The following is a 21,418-nucleotide window of genomic DNA, read 5'->3' as shown; positions in this document are numbered from 1 at the left end:
TCCAGCGAAATTAAGCTTCAGGATGGAAGATGAAATTAAAACCTTCCACGATAAACAAAAGTTAAAAGAATTTGCAGCTAGAAAACCATCTCTTCAAAACATCCTCGGCAAAACATTACAGGAAGAGGAAATGGAAAATAACAATGAAAACCAACAGTGGGAGGTAGGACAGTAAAGGGGGGAAAATAATCAAAGAGGAAAACAAACCATGTTTAGTAACATAAATAAACAAATATGGCTGGAGGAACAACCCATATCTCAATAATAACCCTAAATGTTAATGGCTTAAACTCACCAATTAAGAGACACAGGCTAGTAGAATGGATCACAAAACAAGACCCAACAATATGCTGCCTACAGGAGATGCATTTGATAGGAAAAGACATACATAGGCTGAAGGTGAAAGATTGGGAAAAATCATATCACTCATATGGACTTCGGAAACAAGCAGGTGTGTCCATACTCATATCAAATAAAATAGATTTCAAGCCCAAGTTAATCAAAAGGGATAAAGAGGGACACTACATACTGCTCAAGGGAACCATACACCAACAAGACATAACAATCATAAATGTATATGCCCCTAACAATGGTGCAGCTATGTTCATCAAACAAACTCTTCTCAAGTTCAAGGGTCTAATAGACCACCATACAATAATCATGGGAGACTTCAACACACCTCTCTCACCAATGGACAGATCTTCCAAACTAAAGTTGAATAAGGAAACTATAGAACTCAATAACACAATTAATAACCTAGACTTAATTGACATATATAGAATATACTACCCAACATCAAGCAGTTACACTTTTTTCTCAGCAGCACATGGATCCTTCTCAAAAATAGATCACATATTATGTCACAGGGCAACTCTTAGACAATATAAAGGAGTAGAGATAATACCATGCATCTTATCTGATCATAATGGAATGAAACTGAAAATCAACGATAAAAGAACGAAGGAAAAAGCATACATCACTTGGAGAATGAACAATAGGTTACTGAATGATCAATGGTTTATAGAAAACATCAAGGAGGAAATTAAAAAATTCATAGAGATAAATGAAAACACAGACACAACATATCGGAATCTATGGGACACGTTGAAAGCAGTTCTAAGAGGAAAATTCATTGCGTGGAGTTCATTCCTTAAAAAAAGAAAAAGCCAACTAATAAATGATCTCATACTTCATCTCAAAATCCTTGAAAAAGAAGAGCAAAACAACAGCAAAAGAAGTAGAAGGCAAGAAATAATTAAAATCAGAGCTGAAATTAATGAAATTGAAACAAAAGAAACAATTGAAAAAATTGACAAAACTAAAAGTTGGTTCTTTGAAAAAATAAACAAAATCGACAGACCCTTAGCCATGCTAGCGAAGAGAAGAAGAGAGAGAACTCAAATTACTAGCATACGGGATGAAAAAGGCAATATCACAACAGACACTTCAGAAATACAGAAGATAATCAAAAATTATTTTGAATCCTTATACTCCAATAAATTAGAAGATAGTGAAGGCATAGATAAATTTCTTAAGTCATATGATCTGCCCAGATTGAGTCAGGAAGATATAGACAACATAAACAGACCAATATCAATTGAGGAAATAGAAGAAACCATCAAAAGACTACCAACTAAGAAAAGCCCAGGACCAGATGGGTATACAGCAGAGTTTTACAAAACCTTTAAAGAGGAACTAATACCAATACTTTTCAAGCTCCTTCAGGAAATAGAAAAAGAGGGAGAACTTCCAAATTCATTCTACGAGGCCAACATCACCCTGATACCTAAACCAGACAAAGACACTTCAAAGAAAGAAAACTACAGACCAATATCTCTAATAAACCTAGATGCAAACATCCTTAATAAAATTCTGGCAAAACGGATACAAAAACATATCAAAAAAATTGTGCACCATGATCAAGTAGGATTCATTCCTGGGATGCAAGGCTGGTTCAATATACAGAAATCAATAAATGTTATTCACCACATCAATAGACTTAAAAATAAGAACCATATGATCATCTTGATAGATGCGGAAAAAGCATTTGACAAAGTACAGCATCCCTTTATGTTCAAAACTCTAGAAAAACTAGGGATAACAGGAACATACCTCAATATTGTAAAAGCAATCTATGCTAAGCCTCAGGCTAGCATCATTCTGAATGGAAAAAAATTGAAGGCATTCCCTCTAAAATCTGGAACAAGACAGGGATGCCCTCTCTCTCCACTTCTCTTCAACATAGTTCTCGAAACACTGGCCAGAGCAATTAGAGAGACGAAAGAAATTAAAGGCATAAAAATAGGAAAAGAAGAACTTAAATTATCACTATTTGCTGATGACATGATTCTATACCTAGCAGACCCAAAAGGGTCTAAAAGAAACTATTAGAGCTAATAAATGAATTCAGCAAAGTGGCAGGATATAAAAGCAACACGCATAAATCAAAGGCATTCCTGTATATCAGAGACAAATCCTCTGAAATGGAAATGAGGACAACCACTCCATTCACAATATCTTCAAAAAAAAAAAAAAATACTTGGGAATCAACCTAACAAAAGAGGTGAAAGACTTATACAATGAAAACTACAGAACCCTAAAGAGAGAAATAGAAGAAGATCTTAGAAGATGGAAAAATATACCCTGTTCATGGATAGGCAGAACTAACATCATCAAAATGGTGATATTACCAAAAGTTCTCTATAGGTTTAATGCAATGCCAATCAAAATCCCAACTGCATTTCTTGTAGAAATAGAGAAAGCAATCATGAAATTTATATGGAAAAATAAAAGACCCAGAATAGCAAAAACAATGCTAAGCAGGAAGTGTGAATCAGGCGGTATAGCAATACCAGACTTCAAACTATACTACAGAGCAATAGTAACAAAAACAGCATGGTACGGGTACCAAAACAGGCGGGTGGACCAATGATACAGAATAGAGGACACAGAAACCAATCCACAAAACTACAACTATCTTATATTTGATAAAGGGGCTAACAGCATGCAATGGAGGAAGGATAGCATCTTCAACAAATGGTGCTGGGAAAACTGGAAATCCATATGCAACAAAATGAAACTGAATCCCTTTCTCTCGCCATGCACAAAAGTTAATTCAAAATGGATCAAGGAGCTTGATATCAAATCAGAGACACGCCGTCTGATAGAAGAAAAAGTTGGCTACGATCTACATACTGTGGGGTCGGGCTCCAAATTCCTCAATAGGACACCCATAGCACAAAAGTTAATAACTAGAATCAACAAATGGGACTTACTCAAACTAAAAAGTTTTTTCTCAGCAAAAGAAACAATAAGAGAGGTAAATAGGGAGCCTACATCCTGGGAACAAATCTTTACTCCTCACACTTCAGATAGAGCCCTAATATCCAGAGTATACAAAGAACTCAAAAAATTAGACAATAAGAGAACAAACAACCCAATCAACAAATGGACTAAGGACCTGAACAGACACTTCTCAGAGGAGGACATACAATCAATAAACAAGTACATGAAAAAATGCTCACCATCTCTAGCAGTCAGAGAAATGCAAATCAAAACCACCCTAAGATACCATCTCACTCCAGTAAGATTGGCAGCCATTATGAAGTCAAACAACAACAAGTGCTGGCGAGGATGTGGGGAAAAGGGTACACTTGTACATTGCTGGTGGGACTGCAAATTGGTGCGGCCAATTTGAAAGCAGTATGGAGATTTCTTGGAAAGATGGGAATGGAGCCACCATTTGACCCAGCTATTCCCCTTCTCAGTCTATTCCCTAAACCTAAAAAGAGCATGCTACAAGGACACTGCTACATCGATGTTCATAGCAGCACAATTCACAATAGCAAGACTGTGGAACCAACCTAGATGCCCTTCAATAGATGAATGGATAAAAAAAAATGTGGCATTTATACACAATGGAGTATTACTCTGCATTAGAAAATGACAAAATCATAGAATTTGCAGGGAAATGGATGGCATTAGAGCAGATTATGCTAAGTGAAGCCAGCCAATCCCTAAAAAACAAATGCCAAATGTCTTCTTTGATATAAGGAGAGTAACTAAGAACAGAGTAGGGTCGAAGAGCATGAGAAGAAGATTAACATTAAACAGGGACGAGAGGTGGGAGGGAAAGGGAGAGAGAAGGGAAATTGCATGGAAATGGAACGAGACCCTCAGGGTTATACAAAAGTACATACAAGAGGAAGTGAGGGGAAAGGGAAAAATAATACAAGGGGGACAAATGAATGACAGTAGAGGGGGCAGAGAGAGAAGAGGGGAGGGGAGGGGAGTGGAGGGGGGATAGCAGAGGATAGGAAAGGCAGCAGAACACAACAGACACTAGTATGGCAATATGTAAATCAAAGGATGTGTAACTGATGTGATTCTGCAATCTGTATATGGGGTAAAAATGGGAGCTCATAACCCACTTGAATCAAAGGGCGAAATATGATATATCAAGAACTATGTAATGTTTTGAATAATCAACAATAAAAAATTAAAAAAAAAATATGCGGAAAACTTCAAAAAAATAAATAAATAAAGAAATAAATTTCTATTTTAATATATTCTTTGACTCACTGGCTTTTTAGAAGTATATTTAACTTTCACATGTGTGAATTTCCATAATCCCTCCTATTGATTACCAATTTCACACCATTGTGATCAAAAGAGATATTTGATATAATTTCAGTCTTTTAAAATTTGTTAGTATTTGTTTTGTGGCCTAACATATGATCCCTCCTGAAGAATGTTCCATGTACACTTGAAGCAATGTGTATTCTGCAACTATTGGGTGAAATGTGTGCATACATCTGTTAGGTCCACTTGATCTAAATGTAGATAAAATCCGAAGTTTCCTTTTTGATTTTGTATCAGGATGAAATTTCCGTTGTTCAATATGGCATACTGAAGAAATCTAATATTATTTTATTGCTATATAACTCTCTTTAGATTTGTTAATATTTGCTTTCTTTATTTCTGTATTCCCATTGTGGGTTCATATATATTTACAATTGTTATATCTGTGTGATGAATTGTTCCTCTTATCATTAATGCACGGCCCTTCTTTGTCTCATTTTACAGTTTTAGACTGAAAGTCTCATATAAGTGTAGGTAGGCCTGCTCTCCTTTGGTTTCCATTTGCATAGGATATCTTTTTCCATCCTTCTAATTTCAATCTACTTTTATCTTTAAAGGTGAAATGAATCACTTAGAGGCAGCATACAGTTTTTTTATTGCATCTTTTTTTAGTGATTCATCCAGCCTAATAACATTTGATTGGAAAATTTTATCATTTTTTCTTCAAATTAATAATTGAGAGGTAAAGATTTGGGACTGCCATCTCATTAAAAGTTTTCTAAATATTTTGTAGAGCCTTTGCTCCTTTCTTTATCTGGGTGCTCTCTTCCTTTGTGATTAGATGATTTTCTCTAGTGGTTAAGTTTTGATTTCCTCCTCTTCATATAATGTGTAACAACTATATATTTTTGCTCTGTGGTTACCATGAGGCCTACATAGAACAGTGCAGTTAAAACAACTTTTAAAGATGATTACAACTTAATTTTAACTGCATACACTTAATGCTTTTATTTCCTGCTACACATTTTATGCTTTGATGTTAAAATTTACATTCTTATATTATATATTCCTCATCAAATTATTATGGCTAATATTTTAATGCTTTTTCTTTTATCCTTCATAAGAAGATAAAAGTGATTTACAAACCACCATCACAGTATTAGAGTCTTCTGAATTTGATTGCATGCTTAATTGTACTAGTGAGTTTTATACTTTCATGTTTTTGTTTTACTAATTATGGTCCTTTATTCTCAGTTGAAAGAACTCTCTTAGGTACATCTTATAAGAGAGTCTATTAATAATGAACTTTCTCAGTTTTTCTCCATCCAGAAAAATTTTTATCTCTCCTTTATTTATAATGAACAGCTTTACTTGTATTCTTGATTGGCAAGGTTTTATTTATTTTATTTTATTTTTTTGGTATAATACTTCAGTATAACACCTTAGCCTATGAGATTTCTTCTGAGAATTCTGCTTCTAATCTTATTGCAACTCCCTTATATAAGATATGCCACTTTTCTCTCACTAATTTCAAGGTCTTATCTTTGGTTTGATTTTTAACAGTTTGATTATAACATGTCTTTGTATAGTTTTGGTTAAATTCAGTTTACATGGAAACCTTTGATATGCTTATACATGGATATTTTTCTTTCTCTAGATTTGGAAAGTTTTTGCTATTTTTTTTTAAGTTCTCTGATTCACTGTCTCTTTTCAATTGTGGGGACAAGTGCATGGAATACTGCATACATGGCATACCTTAAGGGCTTCTGAGTGTCAAACCATTCCCCAGTGCTAGGAGTGTGAGCAACAAACTGCTTACCCAATAGGCACAGCCTTGGGCGTGAGGCTGCGTGTTGCAGTCCCTGTGCTTGCTCCACAGCCTGCTCCTTGATTGGTTGCTGCAAGGACAGTTGGCCAGAAATTGTATTGGTGGCTGCCTATAATCTGCTTTGCTACTACCTGAATATATATACATGGTAACTGTGCAATAAAATCAGACCTGCTTCCTGCTTGGTCTCCGGAGGTCTTGAATAGAGACTCCACAACCACACTCTCCTCTACCCTGTTCCATGGACCTCTTCCTGGAATGAGAGATAGCCCATGCATTCACTCTTAAACTTATGTACCTGGAAAACTGATGTTTCTTAAGTCTCATAAGATTCCTTCATGAATTTTCATTCTTCCTTATTTTCCTTTCTTACTGTATATTTTCTTACAATCTGAGTTCACAGAGTCTCTTGCCTTATCAATTCTGCTATTGACACTCTCTATTTCATCTTCCACTTCACTTATTGTGTTTTCAGCTCCAGAATCCATTTGATAGTTTATAAAAATAATAATTTCCACTTCATAACTTTCTCTATTTGGTCATTTATTGGTTTTCTGATTTTCATTGAATTATTTCATTGTATTTTCTTATAGTTCACTGAGCTTTCTTAAAAAAATAGTCTTTTTTTATTGGTTGTTCAAAACATTACAAAGCTCATGATATATCATCTTTCATACATTTGACTCAAGTGGGTTATGAACTCCCATTTTTACCCCAAATACAAATTGCAGAATCACATCAGTTACACACTCACATTTTTACATAATGGCATATTAGTGACTGTTGTATTCTGCTACCTTTCCTATCCCCTACTATCCCCCCTCCCCTCCCCTCCCATCTTCCCTCTCTACCTCATCTGCTGTTGTTCAATTCTCTCCCTTGTTTCCCCCCACCTTTCCCCTCACAACCTCTTATATGTAATTTTGTGTAGCATTGAGGGTCTCCTACCATTTCCATTTGATTTCCCTTCTCTCTCCCTTTCTCTCCCCCCACTCGTCTCTGTTTAACATTAATCTTTTCCTCATGCTCTTCCTCCCTGTTCTGTTCTTAGTTGCTCTCTTTATATCAAAGAAGACATTTGGCATTTGATTTTTAAGGATTGGCTAACTTCGCTTAGCATAATCTGCTCTAATGCCATCCATTTCCCTGCAAATTCCATGATTTTGTCATTTTTTAGTGCTGTGTAATACTCCATTGTGTATAAATGCCACATTTTTTTTTTATCCATTCATCTATTGAAGGGCATCTAGGTTGATTCCACAGTCTAGCTATTGTGAATTGTGCCGCTATGATCATTGATGTGGCAGTATCCCTATAGTACGCTCTTTTAAGATCCTCAGGGAATAGTCCAAGAAGGGCAATAGCTGGGTCAAATGGTGGATCCATTCCCAGCTTTCCCAGGAATCTCCATACTGCTTTCCAAATTGGCTGCACCAATTTGCAGTCCCACCAGCAATGTACAAGTATACCCTTTTCCCCACATCCTCGCCAGCACTTGATGTTGTTTGACTTCATAATGGCTGCCAATCTTACTGGAGTGAGATGGTATCTTAGGGTGGTTTTGATTTGCATTTCTCTGACTGCTAGAGATGGTGAGCATTTTTTCATGTACTTGTTGATTGATTGTATGTCCTCCTCTGAGAAGTGTCTGTTCAGGTCCTTGGCCCATTTGTTGATTGGGTTATTTGTTATCTTATTGTTTAATTTGTTGAGTTCTTTGTATATTCTGGATATTAGGGCTCTATCTGAAGTATGAGGGGTAGAAATTTGTTCCCAGGATGTAGGCTCCCTATTTACCTCTTTTATTGTTTCTCTTGCTGAGAAAAAAACTTTTTAGTTTAAGAAGGTCCCACTTGTTTATTCTCGTTATTAACTCTTGGGCTATGGGCGTCCTATTAAGGAATTTGGAGCCCGACCCCACAGTATGTAGATCGTAGCCAACTTTTTCTTCTATTAGATGGCGTGTCTCTGATTTGATATCTAGCTCCTTGATCCATTTTGAGTTAACTTTTGTGCATGGCGAGAGAAAGGGATTCAGTTTCATTTTGTTGCATATGGATTTCCAATTTTCCCAGCACCATTTGTTGAAGATGCTATCCTTCCTCCATTGCATGCTTTTAGCCCCTTTATCAAATATAAGAAAGTTGTAGTTTTGTGGATTGGTCTCTGTGTCCTCTATTCTGTACCATTGGTCCACCTGCCTGTTTTGGTACCCGTACCATGCTGTTTTAGTTACTATTGCTCTATAGTACAGTTTGAGATCTGGTATCGCTATACCTCCAGATTCACACTTCCTGCTTAGAATTGCTTTTGCTATTCTGGGTCTTTTGTTTTTCCATATGAATTTCATGATTGCTTTATCTATTTATACAAGAAACGCCGTTGGAATTTTGATTGACATCGCATTAAACCTGTAGAGAACTTTGGGTAATATCGCCATTTTGATGATGTTAGTTCTGCCTATCCATGAACAGGGTACATTTTTCCATCTTGTAAGATCTTCTTCTATCTCTCTCTTTAGGGTTCTGTAGTTTTCGTTGTATAAATCTTTCACCTCTTTTGTTAGGTTGATTCCCAAGTATCTTATTTTCTTTGAGGATATTGTGAATGGAGTGGTTTTCCTCATTTCCATTTCAGAAGTATTGTTGCTGATATACAGGAATGCCTTTGATTTATGCCTGTTGATTTTATATCCTGCCACTTTGCTGAATTCATTTATTAACTCTAGCAGTTTCTTTGTAGACCCTTTTGGGTCTGTTAAATATATTATCATGTCATCCGCAAATAGCGATAATTTAAGTTCTTCTTTTCCTATTTTTATGCCTTTAATTTCTTTTGTCTAATTGCTCTGGCTAGTATTTCAAGAACTAATTTGAATAGAAGTGGTGATAGAGGGCATACCTGTCTTGTTGCAGATTTTAGAGGGAATGGCTTCAGTTTTTCTCCATTTAGGATGATGCTAGCCTGAGGCTTAGCATATATAGGTTTTATAATGTTGAGGTAAGTTCCTGTTATCCCTAGTTTTTCTAGTGTTTTGAACATAAAGGGATGCTATAATTTGTCGAATGCTTTTTCTGCATCTATTGAGATGATCATATGGTTCTTATCTTTAAGTCTATTGAAATGGTGAATAGCATTTATTGATTTCCGTATATTGAACCAGCCTTGCATCCCAGGGATGAATCCTACTTGATCATAGTGCACAATTTTTTTGATATGCTTTTGTATTCGATTCGCCAGGATTTTATTGAAAAGTTTTGCATCCAAGTTCATTAGAGATATTGGTCTGTAGTTTTCTTTCTTTGAAGTGTCTTTGTCTGGTTTCGGGATCAGGGTGATGTTGGCCTAATAGAATGAATTTGGAAGAGCTCCTTCTTTTTCTATTTCTTGAAATAGCTTGAAAAGTATTGGTATTAATTCTTCTTTGAAGGTTTTGTAAAACTCCACTGTATACCCATCGAGTCCAGGGCTTTTCTTGGTTGGTAGTCTTTTGATGGCTTCTTCTATTTCTTCCTTTGTTATTGGTCTGTTTAAATTGTGTGTGTCTTCCTGACTCAATCTGGGCAGATCGTATGACTTAAGAAATTTATCGATATCTTCACTATCTTCTATTTTATTGCAATATAGGGTTTCAAAATACTTTCTAATTATCTTCTGTATTTCTGTAGTGTCTGTTGTGATATTGCCTTTTTCATCCCGTATGTTAGTAATTTGAGTTCTCTCTCTTCTTCTCTTCGTTAGCATGGCTATGGGCCTGTCGATCTTATTTATTTTTTCAAAGAACTACTTTTAGTTTTATCAATTTTTTCAATGGTTATTTTTGTTTCGATTTCATTGATTTCTGCTCTGATTTTAATTATTTCTTGTCTTCTACTATATTTGCTGTTGTTTTGCTCTTCCTTTTCTAGGTTTTTGAGGTGTAGTGTGAGTTCATTTATTTGTTGTTTTTTTCTTTTTTTGAGGAAAGAACTCCAGGAAATGAATTTCCCTCTTAAATCTGCTTTCATTGTGTCCCATAGATTCCGGTATTTGTGTCTGTATTGTCATTTGTCTCTAAGAATTTTTTTATCTCCTCCTTTATGTCTTCTGTAACCCATTGATCATTCAGTAACATATTGTTCATTTTCCATGTGATGTAGGATTTTTTATTCCTTTTTTTATCATTGATTTCCAGTTTCATTCCATTATGATCAGATATGGTGCATGGTATTATCTCCACACCTTTATATTTACTAAGAGTTGCCCTATGGCATAATATATGGTCTATCTTTGAGCAGGATCCATGTGCTGCTGAGAAGAACGTGTATCCACTTGATGATGGTTGATATATTCTATATATGTCGGTTAAGTCTAGGTTATTGATTGTGCTATTGAGTTCTATAATTTCTTTATTCAGCTTTTGTCTAGAGGATCTGTCTAATGGCGAGAGCAGTGTGTTGAAGTCATCCATAATTACTGTGTTGTAGTCTATTTGACTCTTGAACTTGAGGAGAGTTTGTTTTATGAACATTGCAGCACCATTGTTTGGTGCATACAAATTGATAATTGTTATGTCTTGTTGGTGGATGGTTCCTTTTAACAGTATATAGTGTCATTCTTTATCCCTTTTGATTAACTTAGGTTTGAAGTTGATTTTATTCGGTATGAGTATGGCCACTCCTGCTTGCTTCTGAGGGCCATGTGAGTGGTATGATTTTTCCCAACCTTTTACCTTCAGCCTGTGTATGTCTTTTCCTATCATATGAGTCTCCTGAAGGCAGCATATTGTTGGATTTGTTTATTTGATCCAGGTTACTAGCCTATGTCTCTTGATTGGTGAATTTAGGCCATTAATATTTAAGGTTACAATTGAAATGTGGTTTGTACTTCCAGTCATGTTTATTTATTTATTTATTTATTTTAGTTTGGCTAATTTTTAATTTTTGGTTATTTTCCTCCCCCTTTACTGAGATACCTCCCACTGTTAGTTTTGGGCACTATTTTCCAATTACTCTTCTTGTAGTATTTTGCTCAAAATGCTTTGCAGTGCTGGTTGTCTGGCTGCGAATTCTTTTACCTTTTGTTTATCGTGAAAGATTTTAATTTCATTGTCAAATCTGAAGCTTAATTTTGCTGGATACAGTATTCATGGTTGGAATCCATTATTTTTCAGCATTTGAAATACATTTTTCCTGGATCTTCTCGCTTTCAAAGTCTGTGATGAAAAATCAGTCGTTAACCTAATTGGTTTACCCCTGAATGTAATCTGCCTCCTTTCTCTCATAGCTTTTAATATTCTCTCCTTGTTCTGTATGTTGGCTATCTTCATAATTATATGTCTTGGAGTTGGTCTATTGTGGTTTTGAATGTATGGGGTCCTGTAGGCTTCCAGGATTTGGCAATCCATTCCATCTTTCATCTCTGGGAAGTTTTCTAGAATTCTTTCATTTAGTAGGTTATCCATTCCTTTGGTTTGAATCTCTATGCCTTCTTCTATCCCGATGACTCTCAAATTTGGTTTTTTTATGACATCCCATATCTCTTGAATAGATTGCTCATGAGATTTAGGCATCTTTTCTGTGCTGACTATATTCTTTTCAAGTTGACAAACTTTGTCTTCATTATCTGATGTTCTGACTTCTACTTGATCTAGTCTATCTGTAATATTCTCATTTGAGTTTTTAATTTGGTTTATCATTTCCTGCATTTCTAGAATTACTGTTTGATTTTTTTTTTAAGATCTCTATCTCCTGGTAAAGCTCGTTCTTTGCCATTTGAATTTGTTTGTTTAATTCATTTTCAAAATATACTTTCATTGCTTGGACTTGCTGTCTCATGTCTTCTCTAATATTCCTTTCCATCTGAGTTAGGTATGCCTTGAGTTCTTTCCCTATCCATGTTTCTGATGCTTCTAGGTCCTCCTGTAGATTTAAGTTGTCCTGCATTGTTTGTAATCCTTTTTTCCCTTGTTTTTTCATGTTGTTCACGTTACTTTCCAGCTCTATTTGATTGCTGTGTTTCTGCTCTCTCCTATAGGTTTGTTTTGGTTTTGTATATCTCTATTGTCTCTCCTTTGTATTGATAGACTATGCGTGCTAAAGTGGATTCCTAAAAAACAATAGTCTTGAATTGTCAAGCAGTTCATACATCTCCATTTTTTTGTGTTAGATGCTAGAACTTTTTTTGATTCTTTACTGATGTCATGTTCTCAGATTGTCCTTCATGCTTGTGGCCTCTATACATTTGAAGTAAACTTCTTCCAGTCTTTGCAGATTGGTTTTGTCTAAGAAATCTTCTTTGCCGTCAGCCCAACCACAGGTTCTGGGAAGGCTATCTGGTGTGGACCACAATGAGCTTGATGCTGAAGTCTTCTGTCAGGTTTGCCTGCCACTTCAGTCAATAAGTTTGGATGCCCTGGAGTTGGATTTGTTACCTGGGTCTGTGGAGGTAAAGCTATGGCCACAAGAGTGGGCCTAGAGCTGCAGAGGTAAGTCTTGGCTGGAATATGGTACCAAGAGAACTGGCCTGTAATGTAATCTATGAGGACTGGCCTAGACTCTTGTGTGTGGGTATGGGCCTGAGATATAGGTCCATTAAGGTTGGCCTGGGCCCTGGATCTGTGTGGGCAGTTTGGAACCTAATCCCTAAGAGCAGCCCTGAGGCATGGATCTGTGAGAACAATTTCAGCACTGGGATGGGTGACACTGGGGCTTAAGTTATAGGATCAGTCCAACACTGAGCTGTCCTAGAGTCTGTCCACAAGTGCCAGTCTGGGGCCTGAGGCTTAGCACAGGATCAGGCCTGAAACCTAGGGCTATCTGTGCTGATTCTTGCTCTGGGATGATCTAGAACATGAAGCAGGCCTGGAACGTGGAGGATTAGGGGCAGGTCTGAAATCTAGGGCCACTAGGGTCAGCCATACAGTCAGATGGGCCTTGATAGTGAGTCAGCTGAACAGGCCTACAGATTGAAATTGTGGTATCTGGTCTAGTACTGTGGCAGCTCTAGAAACTCTGAGCCCAGAAACTGGCCTCAAGTCTGGGGTCTCCAGGACCTGGTCAGTGCTGATTTTTAGAGGGGGAGGCCCAGTGTTGAGGTCCAAAGCAAAAGTAAGTATTCACTCTCCTTTCTGCAAGTGGATGGTATCTCTCATCAAGATAGCCCTTTGGGCTTGGGAGATGAGGAATGTAGTAATGTAAACCTTTCCTTCTGCCCAAGTTCATGTGCCTTTTCTTCTTCTGTGCTATCCCTAGATCCTGTTATCTCTCACCTGGTCTCCTTAGCTCTAGTGAAAGTACTTTTGCATGTGAATAGTTTTTTCAAAATGGCATTTCTGCAGGGGCATAAGTGCTAGAAAGTCCTATTCTACTATCTTTCAGATACCCAGTCTACCTTTGAGATTATTAATTTACTGAGGGATACTTTAAAAAGAAATAATGATCAAATTTTTAATTCACTTGACTTCTGATTTACTCTTTTCTATTCAAGCAATATCTCTCATATCCATCTGCTGTTACAGATTAATTGCTCTCTGCTTCATTTAACTCTTGCTATCTCAGTGCTACCATCTATCTTCAGTGAGAGTAAGAAAACAGACCATACTAAAGAAAGAACTATTTTGATATTTGGTCTCCTGGTAATAAGTTCTCTGATTCTCCTCACCATTGTTAATCATCTGAAGACTTAACAGTTTTCCTTTAATCCAACCTCATATACTCACTCTCCACACCACAAAATATGGTTCTGCTGGTTTAAAAACATGATTGCTCCTCTAATGTACTCCAACTAAGCAACCAGTTATTTATCCCTGAACTCACTGCTTGTCCAGCAATCTGAAATCTTTCTTTTGAGATTGGTGCAGTCTTGGGGCCACACACACCTTTGATTAACAGTCTTCCCTGTGCAGGTATTGAGATATGGTTTCCTTCAGAAGTGCAATATATTTTTGGCCTACTGTGTGTTTTCTGCTTATTTCCCAACATAGTCATGAATTGAATTATATATAATGTATTTATTTTCTGTTGTATCCAGGGTTTTGAGTTGTGAGTAAAAGATTGTTGCATGTGCTTGGTTTATAATAAGAAACAAAAAAGTCTATAATTTTCTTCTCAAAAAGTAATTTAACATCAAGTATGTGTTTAACTTATACAAGGGAATGTCAGAAGTTCTAATAGTTTCACATTTCTAAAAACTTAACTATTGTGTTCACTTAGGGCAAAGAGCTAATATATTTATGTTTTACTATTTCAATAATTTGTTTTCATCCTTTCTAATGAAACAATTTAAGAGATTTACTTTGAACTTTCTTTATAATGGTATATATTAAAATACCTGTATATAAAACCATAAAACTGAATATTAGGTAGGAGAAAAGCTATGTTAAGGAATCTGAAATGAATAAAATACAAGGGGGCAGGAGGTATTAAAGTGTGGGAGAAGATGAAATTGTAACATGTCTAGCATAGAGCTGAATGTCAGATCATCTATAAGAAGGCAACCAGGGAACAATGACGAGGTGTTTAATTGGCTTTTTTATTGAAAACCTTTCTTCAGTGTTAATATGTCTTCCTCACAAGTAGGGTACTAGACAGAATAAGAACAACAGCTGCATTCAACTCTCATCTCTGTCGTTTGACTGCAGGAAAATTTATTTACCTGTTTATGACTAAGCTTTCTCACCTGTAAACTAAGTTCCCTAACTCAAAATTCCACTGTGATGATTAAATGGGTCAATTTGTATAGATAGAACAGTGACTAATACATACTACACAATATGAAACTGTAGGCTATCGTGATTATTATCACTGTGATTATTGTGATGCTAAGTATTCCATAACATATTTTTGAAACTCATTCAGGAGTTGAGAAAATTCCATTCAAGGACTGGGCATAATCAGCCCATAAACTTCTAGCAGATAGGTTTTCCAGAAAAGTCCATGTTTGTTGTCCTAATTAAGCCAAAATTTTGCATACATAAAGTTGTTTAGTTATTCTTTACATTAATAAAGTGATATAAGAGATATAAGCTGGCTTTGGAAAACTCAGTATCCTCACTGAAATATGTTTGGGCTTATTTCCTCTTGTAAGTATCATTATCTATATTTTCTTATGATAACTAACAGAGAAATTTATTTCTAGTATGCTTATTATTAAAATCTATTCAACACAACTTTAAAGAAAGAGCATCTGTTTATTTTATACTCATTAGCAAGTAAAAGGATGTTTGGGTTTTGTAATTAAACAGAAAAAAAAATTATACTTCAGGCCAAGATTAACACATAGTTTTTAATGATGAATCAAAGCAAATAATGTTGTTTAAGCAATTATCAAAAAACATTTTTTTAAAAAACTCCCACATAAGGATCAAATAATTTTCTTTATTACAGGTAATTGCCAGCATTTGTCCATGAATTAAAGTTATTATGAGTATAAGGAAGAAAGTTTTAATTGAATCATCGTATCACCCAGGATGTGTTAATGGAATAGTTGTTTAATATTCTGAAAACAGAAGAACATGCAAATATGTTCTGTTCTCACAGCACACCCATGGATTTGTAAAGTACATTTAATATTACAGTTCTAACTTTGCGTTCTAGAAATCTAAATACCACTTTAGTCTTACATAAATTAGTAAAATCTGAACAGGAATGTTACGGCTAATCGCCTTACATAAGGCAACCTGGAATTACCTGTGACGACTTACATAAAATGATCTATTTTCTGTGTGTTATTATATTGCTCCCATTCACTAATAATGGTTTGCAAAATCAAATGAGAAAAACTTCAATCTAAATTTATTTTCTACATTATTTCCAAAAGTAATGTTTCCCCAATTTATCAAATAGCTACTTAACCTTAGGACATGCAATCTATATTTCCTTACATATTTCAAGATATTTTATAAATACTGAACCAGGTTTTATGGTCCTTTATCCTCTTGCAATTTTTTTATCCTAAGTCAAAAGATGCACATTCTTTGTAAAGCAATTGCTTATTTTGTAAAATACCTTTGTAAATATCTTATTTCAGGTACATTTTATGTGCTGAAATTTATCCCAAAAAAGTATTTTTCTGTTTATAAAAGCAGTATATGCTCATTGAACACACTGTGTTATGAAACCAAAGATAAAAGAAGACAAATAAAATCATCCAGAAATACCCAGGCTAATATTAAGTGCATTTCTTATAATATTTGTTATTAACTGTAGCCAAATATATAGTGTTGAGATGTTACTGTAGATACAGCTTGTCCCAGTTTTATTCTTCTCACTTGTCATATCTAATGATACTTCCTATGACACTGAAAATTATTTCCAAAGGTATTCATTTAATTCTGCTATATTCCATTATTAGATATAGTAATAATATGAAAGTTTTCCCCAAAAATTTCCAATTTCAGGTACCATTTATACGTGATGGCTTCCTGACTCAACTTTACCAGTATTATATAGACAATTAGACAACAAGCTTTTGAACATATTGATTTGGAGTTCCTTAGCAGCTCAAATTAAGAAATGTCCAAAACTGCTGGGTGCAGTGGTGCACACCTGTAATGTCAGCAGCTCAGGAGCCTGAGACAGGAGTATTTTGAGTTCAAAGCCAGCCTCAGCAACATAGTGAGGCCTTAAGCAACTCAGTCAGACCCTGTCTCTAAATAAAATATGTATATATTTTTTAAAAAAAGGACTGGGGGTGTGGCTCAGTGGTTAACTGCCTCTGGGTTCAATCCCCAGTATAAAAAAAAAAGAAAAGAAAATATTGAAAACTGTATTCTTTTATTTATTTATTTATCCATCTTTCTCTCTCACACACACACCTACAGTCTCACAGCCTACACTGTCATCTACATATACTCACAAGATTGTAACCTGAGCCATCATGTGATTCCTTTCTTATCATCCTTTTCCTTTAATTCACATATCAATTCCACTTTTGTCAAATATCAGAATTTTATTTATCCTCTCCATTCCCACTGTCGTCTCCTTTTGAAGCCACTACCATTTCAAACCCATATAATTGCTGTGTCTTTGCTATCTTTTTCCTCCCATGTTACTCAGATTATTCCTCATCTCCACATTGCACCGATTGTGATTTTTATAAAACACAAATCTTCTTAAGTCATTTGCCTGCTTAATTCCCTCCTGTGTAGTCACCACCACCCCCACACACACGCTATTAGAGTTAGGATAATGTCAAATTTCTTAAAATGTTTTCTTATTGTCATCTGCCCCATTACTTTCTTTGTCATTATCCCTTCTCCCTCCTCCTCCTCCTCCTCCTCCTCCTCCTCCTCCTCCTCCTCCTCCTCCTCCTCCTCCTCCTCTTCTTCTTCTTCTTCTCTCTCTCTCTCTCTCTCTCTCTCTCTCTCCCCCTCCCTCCCTCCCTCCCTCCCTTTCTCTCTCCTCCTCTCCCCCCACTCCCCCAGACCTTGCTAGGAACACCAATAGTATTTTGTATTCTCCCATATTTGGTTAAATACTATTCCCCACAAAACTGAGACCTACTCAGAATCTCAGATGATCTCATTAGGAAATAGGTTCTTTGCAGATATAATTAGCTCAAGGAATTCTGACAAAAAATCATCCTGAATTTCCTATGGGCCCCCATCCAGTGACTGGAATATTTATAAGAGGAACAGAGAACACAGAGACACACAGGAAAGGAGGCCATCCAGAGACGAGCTCTGTTGAGTAGAGCTGAGGCACACCAGAAGTCTCCAGAAACGGAAGGAAACAAGGAAGGATCCTCCCTCACAGTTCCTGGAGGGGTAGTGACCTGGCTGACACCTTGATGGATTCCCCAACTGTTTGAGAATGAATGTTTGTTGTTTTAATTCCACCTCCCCCAGTTCACAGTTCTTTCTAATAGTAGCCCTGGGAAACAAATATACCACCCATCTTATAATTAATGCGATATACAATGGCTTTATTTTCAGTTCTCAATAGAATACAGGGTCCATAAATAGCAAAGAGTAATTCTGTTGTTTACATTTTTATGCTCACTGCCTGGTGTGAAAACTGGAACATCATACACACACACACACACACACACACTCAAAAGATATATTTACCAAAGAAAGAAAAAGTAAATTTCTCATGATAATAGATACTTACTGAGATCTGAGCAACATTATCATTATCTACATTCCTTTTACTGGCAAAAGCTTTATTTTTGGAGATATTATTGCCATTGTGATTTGATGGCTCTTGAACGCCTCTTCTGAGAAGGGAGTTTTGCAATATCTAATGTTTTTATTTATGCCACACCCACTCCTGATCCTAGTCTCAGAGCTCTGAAGTTCCTTCTGGGACTTACCCTCTCTGAGTGCAGGCAATTTGGAAGAACTGTGCATCAAGTACCAAGGTTCCTAGGAGAGGACAATGACTGAGGCTCGGCCAAAAGCACTCTTTTTCGTGAATGGGGTGCAGAGAAAGAGGGCAACATTAAATGCATTACTGGTCCAGAGTTAGCTCCAGAAGTACCCATGAATCTCTCTATATATAGGAGTAGATTTATTTATGAGTAGATCTTTGGAACGGTCTGACTCCTATCTTTTCTGAGAATAATTTCATCTGATTACCTTCTGATTCTCTAAGCAAAACTATATTCTTTCTGGAAATTGCTCTTTTTGTTTAAATACTCAGAACTAATGTCTCCTACTTGCAATTTAAGAACAGTAATTATACTGTTCAAATGTAGATGTGATCAATAAATATCATAGACTGCTTACTTAAGTAAGTGTTGTGTTATAGATGGTTACCTGATCAAAAAGTTCCTAGTTTAGATTGTCAGGCCATGTAAATGATGAACGATGCAATATGAAGTTCATGATTTGCCTTTATTTCCTGAGAAGCTACTTTCATTTCTTCATGTATTGCACATAATAATGCAAACCCTACTCTTCTCCTTCATCTCTTTATAAATGCAAATTTAAATATAAAAGTTATTTGTTAATTTTTTAAAAATTTACTGAACTAAATATTCTCAATTAAAATCATGAGCTAAAAATAAACTATTTTATAAATACAGTTACCACTAATAAGTCAAGGTTCTGGTATAATGAATGGTACTGTCTTTGCACAAATAATTTTTTTACAGTAAACTAATTAGCACTTTGCAATATAGAGACCAATATGTGATGAACTACCACTTGATATATCTCATTATTTCATTAAGATGACAATTAACATATGAAGGAACCATTCCTGGCAATTACATATTATTTAAGTATCCAAAACATTTTTTTCTTCGAAACTCTTTACTAAATGAAAACCAATGTTAACACTGTATAGACAAAGACTAATTTGAACATCAAGATAAAAACAGGAATAGGCTTTACACACATAGAAATAATAAATGTTAACTTCAAAGGGTAAATAAAAAGAAAACGATTTTCTTTAATTTCTTCAGTGGCTTAACAGTTCTTTGCCTTTTTATCTAAACATATAAAACATCATCTGAATGATGTTTTGAATCAGTCTTCCACTGAGGGATTTGCCCAGAGAGTCTCTTCAAGAAGCGTACTGTTAGCCTTACCTAGTGCAACAGAATAAACAGAGATTTTCATATCTAGATCCTTTTGCCACTTTCCTTACATTCACCACATTTTTGTCTTTGATTTATTTTACCTCTCACTATTTTGAAAGACTATCCTCTTCTTTACACTCTCCAGCTAATCTACTACAATGTCCATAAGAACATAACTTTTAAGACTGCAAAACCTTAAAACCACCCATGATAAATACATTTGAATTTAAACTTTTAAATTTGTTCTTTTTAGTTATACATGACAGTAGAGTATATTTTTGACATATTTATGACATATTTTTGACATATTTATGACATGCAAACATGAAGTATGTGTTACTGTAATTGGGATCCCAGTCTTGCGGATGTACATGATGTGGAGAGTCACTGAGTTGTATCCATATATATACATAGGAAAGTCTTGTTAGATTCATTCCACTGTCTCTCCTATTCCTATCTCCCCTCCCTTCCCTTTATTCCCCTTTCCATTTCTTAAGTCTGAAGTTGATTTCTAGCATGACATTTCATTGGTTAGTACCTTCAGTGATGTTAAATGAAAGTGAGGACAATCAACCTTGTTTTCTTTGTTCCTGATCTTATTTATAATGCTACTAGCATTTCCTCCATTGAATAAAATGCTGTCTTTATGATACCAATATATATACATTTAGTACTATTAAAAAAGATATCCAGCCAGGCATGGTGGTGCAGGCCTGTAATCCTAGCTGCTTGGAAGGCTGAGACAGGAGGATTTTGAGTACAAAGCCAGCCGCTGAGGCACTAAGCAACTCAGTGAGACCCTGTCTATAAATAAAATAAAAAATAGGGCTGGGGATGTAGCTCAGTGGTAGAATGCCCCTGAGTTCAATTCCTGGTACCAAAAAAAAAAAATAAAAAAGATATCCATTAATTCCTATTTTCTTGAATTTCTAAAAATCAGGGACATTATATTGTTTTTCAGATTTGTCAGCCTTTATGCAGTAATTCATCCCAATGCTAGTCCTATCTCACCTTCCTTCCCTTTATTCCCCTTTCTCTAATCAAATGAACTCCTATTCCCCCGACTTGTTCTATGTTGGCATCCACATATCAGAGAGAACATTTGAACTTTGTATTTTGAAGATTGGCTTATTTCACTTAGCATGATTTGTCTCCAATTTTACCCATTTACCACCAAATATCATAAAGTCATTTTTTTCATGTCTGAGTAATATGCCACTGTGTATATATATCACATTTTCTTTACCCATTCATCTGTTGTCAGGTACCTAGTTTGGTTCCATAGCTTAGCTACTAGGAATAAAAGTGCTCTAAACATTTATGTGACTGTGCCCCTGTGGTATATTGATTTTAACTTCCTTGGATATATATCCAGGAGTGATATAAGCAGATCAAATGGTGGTTCCATTCAAAGTATTTTGAGGAATCTTCATACTGCTTTCCAGAGTGGTTACACTAATTTGCAGTCCAACTCGCAATGTCTACGTGTACCTTCTCTCCCCA

At 35.7% G+C, this 21,418-nt stretch overlaps 1 protein-coding gene across 17 annotated transcripts in view; it reads right to left on the bottom strand.

Moving 5' to 3' along the window:
• Gulp1 (GULP PTB domain containing engulfment adaptor 1) overlaps nt 1-21,418 on the bottom strand; it is a 287,088-nt gene that overhangs the window by 166,495 nt on the left and 99,175 nt on the right. Inside the window, exon 1 of one of the 17 annotated variants that reach the window (XM_058580314.1) lies at nt 6,581-7,058. The exons of the other annotated variants lie outside the window; for them this stretch is intronic. The gene's annotated coding sequence lies outside the window, so the exon portion shown is untranslated. Of the gene's footprint in view, nt 1-6,580; nt 7,059-21,418 lie in introns of those variants that run through there. 17 annotated transcript variants of the gene reach the window in all.

This window comes from Marmota monax, unplaced genomic scaffold, assembly GCF_021218885.2.
Source record: "Marmota monax isolate L192 unplaced genomic scaffold, Marmota_monax_Labrador192_F-V1.1 WCK01_AAM20220418_F8-fsc00007, whole genome shotgun sequence".
Lineage (NCBI taxonomy): Eukaryota > Metazoa > Chordata > Mammalia > Rodentia > Sciuridae > Marmota > Marmota monax.
The sequence above is the reverse complement of the archived record's forward strand: the minus strand, read 5'-3'. Positions and strand labels throughout refer to the sequence as shown.